Genomic DNA, 6,000 nt, shown 5'->3' with positions numbered 1-6,000 from the left:
GGAATAAAGATGGGCCTCAAATAAATTAATTTATCCATGGTCAGCCCAGACCATAATTAATTTATAAATATCAGTTCATTCCACTAGAGAACCGATACTGACTTACCCCTTTATTGCCGGTGATGAGTCGGGGCTTGTATTTAGACTTATTAAATCTCCGTATTTAAAATATCCGACATCCATTAATTAATTAGAGCTCTGACAGCTTAAATTAATTAATCTCTTAATAATTCCTTAAGCAGTACCACTCAATCTTTATTATTACGCCTGAACTTAATCAACCTGCAGGGTTTAGCGTAATAAACCTTATTGAGCTCCTTAAGGGGATGTCATTATCCTATACCGGATACGGGTACTAATACAGATAATCAAATATCATATATTAACCGCTATCACCCAAGATACAGAGTACTCGAGCTAGTATATAACTTTCACCCATAGTAAGTCAAAGTGATATACGAGTTAATATATATATCTGAATACTTATTAGTATTAAGATTTATAAGTCACCGAGATCTTGATTCTTCACTTAAGTCAGATAGAAGAATACATCTCAAACTGTGGTCCTATCAATACGTAATGACGTACCAGTATAGACAAGTAGCCAAGACAAACTACTTCCATCTATACTGCAGCCTAAACCAATAACTTGTCCTAGAGTTATTTCGGCTGTGATCATATTATATCTCTTAAGGTTATTCCAATTATATGGTCTTCTGTGATCTACAACACACCATATAATCTACTTATACAGAGATAAAGAACATACATATGCAATCATGAACACAATCAGATAGGAGATAAAAATAGTGAATAACAGGAATCATTGTATACAAGCATAAAGTTCTTGCTTTCAGTATACAAATCCAACGTTAACAGGGTTCGGGAAGACCTCCTTCCAAACAACCGTGTTGCGGTCTCTCCAGATTTGCCATAAAATCATTCCAACTTTCGCCTTACAGTCCACGTTCTTGTCATCAAGAAACCACGACAAAGCTTGCATAAACGAATCACTCCTCATGGTAATAGAGTCAACATGAGGGAGCAGATTGCTGGTCCGCCAGCAAGTATTTGCAAAAGGGCAAGCAAAGAAGACATGCCAAGTATTCTCATAGCCACTTCGACAGATAGTGCATTCTCCTCCAACAGCAACGCCCCGAGAAAGAAGATTTTCTTTGGTAGGAAGGTTATTTCGAGCAGCCCTCCAAAGAAAATGCCGCACCTTAGGAGGCACATCCAACCGCCAGAGAGATCTCCATTTACCGTCAACCTTGTGGGTCTCGTCAAGGGTAAGGGAGCTGGCTAGTTTATATGCTGTTTTAACGAAGTAATGACCGTCATCAGAAAAATGCCAAACAATTCTATCCGTCCGCATGGCGGGCGAAAGAGGAATGCTGGTGATATCCTTGATGTCCGACTCAAGCATGATACTCTGCAAGAAGTCCAGATTCCACCGTCTAGAATTCGGCAAGAGAAGTTGGTTAACACGAAGACCTTCAAGATGGGGCGGACACAGCGCCCTGGGTTTAAAGTTATCGGTCCGCCGGAGCCAAGGGTCCTCAAAGACTCGCACGCTGCTACCATCCCCGATGCGCCAACGAACTCCCCGTCGCACTAGATCTTGTGCAGAACAGATGCTTCGCCAAGCGAAGCTGGGGCTGTGACCAACCGCAGCAGAGAGAAAGTCACAATTCGGAAAATATTTTGCTTTCAAAACTCGACAAACTAGAGCATCAGTATCCTCTATGAGCCGCCACCCCATTTTTCCCAACATAGCCATGTTAAGAAGTTGGAGGCTCCTAAAGCCCATGCCCCCTAAGGATTTGTCGACACACAGACGATCCCAACGCATCCAGTTTATTCCTTTACCATTTCCTCCCTTGTTTGTTCATCAGTCGTTTCATCTCATCCGTTAGTGTAGTAGGGAGAGCGAAGATGGCCATGCAAAATGACGGGATAGCTTGAACCACGCCTTTGATAAGTATGTCTTTGCCTGCCTTTGACATTTTCTTACCATTTCAGCCATCAATACGATTCCACATTCTATCCCGTAGATACTGAAAAATTTCCTTCTTTTTTCGGCCAACAAGTGAAGGGAGCCCCAAGTAACGCCCTGTATTAAGCGGGGTGTTAACCCCAGTGGTAGCAGAGATCGCGTGCCGGTCCACCTCGCTCACATTAGAACTGAAGAATATTCCTGATTTCTGAAAATTTATAGCTTGTCCTGATCCCGCCTCATAATCACCAAGAACACACTTGAGAATGACGCATTCTTGCATAGAGGCACGACAAAAAAAGATGCAGTCGTCGGCGAACATAAGATGGGATATGGAAGGTCCACCACGGCCTATTTGAACTCCGTGAAGATTACCTTGGTCAGTTTCGTGGCGGACCAAGGCTGAGAGGCCCTCAGCGCATAGAATGAACAGGTAGGGGTAGAGAGGGTCGCCCTGGCGAAGACCTCTCCCCGGAAAAATAGGTCCAACAGTGACGCCATTTACAAGGATATCATAAGTGACTGAACGCACACACATGTTCATCCACTCACGCCATTTATCGCAGAAGCCAAGCCGTCTCAAAACCGCATCCAAGTAGCTCCAATCCACCCGATCATAGGCCTTAGAAATGTCAATTTTCAGAGCCATCGAACCAAACTTTCCCCTAGTTTTTCTTTTCATGGTGTGTATGGCTTCAAAAGCAATTAAGATGTTGTCTTGAATAAGCCTGCCTTCAACAAAGGCCGATTGAGCGCGGTCGATGAGTTGCGGGAGGGCCCCTTTGAGTCGATTGCAGAGAACCTTCGACATAATTTTGTATAACACGTTACAGAGGGCTATGGGCTTTAATTCTTTCATGTTGGACGGCGAAGAAACCTTGGGGATGAGGTATATCAGCGTATGGTTCAGATTATGTGGGAAAGAGCCATTATCCAGCCAAGCAACGCAGCTGTGAAAGACCTCAGCACCAATAACAGGCCAGAACTTTTGATAGAATTTTGGATTGAACCCGTCGGGTCCCGGTGACTTATCGGGGTGCATTTGTTTCACCGCTTGCTTGAATTCATCGGGATGAAAAGGCCGAGTAAGCACGTCGTTCATACTATTGTTGATGTTTGGCTCAAGACGGTCCAATGCTCTCTGGAAATCCATATGATCATTAGACTTATCAAAAAGTGACTCGAAATAGAGTTTGGCCACCGTCTGTATCTCCTCGCTAGTTGAAGTCCAACTACCATCCTCCTTTTGAAGCCGAGTGATAGTATTGGTTTTCCGTCGCGCCGAGGCCATAGAGTGGAAAAACTTCGTGTTCCTATCACCATCCTTAAGCCAGAATTGCTTAGCTCTTTGCTTCCAGTGTGATTCTTCCCTTAAGAGCAGGTCAGCGAGTTCCTTTCGAGCACTCTGTAACTGACGCATAGAGGCGGAATCCCTACGACCCTGTAGAGTAGCAATCCGTTGTTGAAAACGAGCCTTAGTAGCACTTTCATTGGACTGAAGGTGCGAGGCCCAGATAGTAATAGCATCAGAGACTGCCATGAGCCTATCCGTGATATGAATTCCAGAGAGGTTAGTCCAGCAATCTCTAACAACATTGGGGAATTCTGGTTCTAAACACCACTTATTTTCGAATCTAAAACGACGAGGAGAGAGCTGAGAAGGCATACCATTACATTTCAGAATGATAGGCGTGTGATCAGATATAGGTGCCAGGAGCGAAGAAACCACAGCATTTGGAAAGAGGTTTCTCCAAGATTGGGTCGCCATACTCCGATCCAGGCATTCCTCTACAAAGTTATCCGGACCAAGACCCCGGGACCAAGTGAAAGGGTAGCCATGAAACGGGATGTCAGATAAGCCGCAATCAAGGACAGCGGCGCGAAAACCAGCGAACAACCAGTTAGGATGATCCACCCGACCTCTTTTATTTCCTGGATCAAGGAAATCGTTAAAGTCACCCATAATAAGCCAATGGAGATTATTAGCACCAGCAATACGCCGGAGAAGAGTCCATGAATCACGTCTTTGACTTCGTTCGGGAAAGCCGTAATAACCGATGAGGCGCCAGTTACCATTGGCATTAGAAATACAGAGATCGATATGATTTCGGGAGTAACCAAGAATAGAGCAGTTATCAGATTTCTTCCACATGATGCAAAGACCTCCACTTCTGCCCAAGCTGTCAACAGAAAAGCAACCATCAAAGTTAAGGCGATTTTTAATCTCTTCCAAAGAAGTGCGATGAGATAGAGTTTCGCAGAGGAAGATAACACTTGGTCGATGAACTCGATTGAGTTCAAGAATAGTAGAAACTGCGAGAGGTTGACCGAGACCCATGCAGTTCCAGCTGAGAGCATTCATTGTGATCGGCCGGCCCTGAATCCGGGGCCTGCCGTTAGATAAAATTGGGCATCGAAGCCATCCTCGGATAGGACAGTAGGAAAAGCATTCGATGCAGAGTTGAGTATCTTAGTCTCTGACATGGCGCCACGTCGCCGCTTTCTTTCTTCAGTGCCAAGTATGCCCTCCACGTCATCAACCTGCATGGACTCCGTATTATAATGATGGCTGATATCTTGCAAGACGTTTCTCTGATGATTAGGTGGGATTGTATCCCGAGATGTGCGGGAGTTATGATTGGAAAGGATCAAATCCCTATTTTCATGCATCTTACGTTTCGGATCAGAAACTGACGACGTTTGTGGAACCCTAGTAGCCGCCGCCTCCGTACTAGGGTTTGTGCTGGCTTCCTCAGTCCACAGCCATCTATCACTGGCAAGGTTCGACCCCCTTCGGTCCGCTGCTTTGAGTCCCACACCCCATTCGCGTTCTGTAGTTTTTGACATCGGATTGAACATCAGTTCACAAAAGTACTCCGAGTGACCAAGACGGCCACAAAGGAAGCAGAAGACGTTGAGTCTTTCGTACTTGAAATTGACCACGAACGAAGATCCATCTTTATGTTTGATCTTCTTAAATCTTTTGAGGGGGTCAGCCACACGTATGCCCACTCGAATCCTCATATATTGTCTCCATACTCCCGCTGAGTTTGAACTATCGTATTCCATGAAAGTCCCGATGAAATTCCCTAAAAAACGGCCAACACCTTCCGTGAGATAACCCGCCGGAAGGTCATGAACTTGAACCCAAAACGGGAGGGTGTCCAGGGGGACATTAAGGGGGAAATCACCACTTTTCAGACGGTGGAGGATGAGAGGAAAATTGCCGAAGGCCCAAGGACCACCTTCGAAAACTCTTAGCAGATCCACTTCGTGGAAGAATTGAAAGATGTATCGTCCCTGTCCGATATCCTTCATAAAAACTCCTTTTCCCGGCCTCCATATACTGGCCAGACGGCTGCGCATAAGATTGAAGTTAATGGGTTGGTCCGTGATGAATCTTCCCACCAAGCAGAGGTCGACGGCAACGGTAGACTCTTCACTGACAGCATCATCGAGACAGAGTTCGTCGTCTTCTGTTGAGAGGTTGAGTCCAGCCATTTGATCTTCCATGATAGGGCAGAAGAAAAAGCCACAGAGGAGCAAAAGAAAACAAAGGTTCTCAACGAGGAGAAAAAGCAAAGGTTCGGCAATTGTTATACGCTCAATAATAAAATTAACAATATAGGAGAACAATTAAATTTTTAGATGTTTAAAATATTTTCCTGATTTATTAACGATAGATTTTAAGGAACCAAATAATGTCAACTCCAATATTGACTTGTTTTGGTTAACGTCATTAATTGGACAAAGTCTAGCGAGCTTTTATCCTATTTTTTACAAACATACAAGCTTATACAACTTCTAAAATAATTCTAGATTATTTCTACAAATAAAACATTATAAAATTATTATGACTAAAAATATTAATTTAACTGAAAAGTGAAAATGTTCCTCCTCCCGGGTTATAACTCCACAATGCGATAATATTTTTTTCTTTTTTATTTTTAATTAATTTAAGAAAAATAGTTAAACAAAGAAATAAGTTTGTTATCTTTTAGATC

This window comes from Salvia miltiorrhiza, chromosome 4 (assembly GCF_028751815.1).
Source record: "Salvia miltiorrhiza cultivar Shanhuang (shh) chromosome 4, IMPLAD_Smil_shh, whole genome shotgun sequence".
Lineage (NCBI taxonomy): Eukaryota > Viridiplantae > Streptophyta > Magnoliopsida > Lamiales > Lamiaceae > Salvia > Salvia miltiorrhiza.
This window is presented reverse-complemented; position numbering follows the sequence as displayed.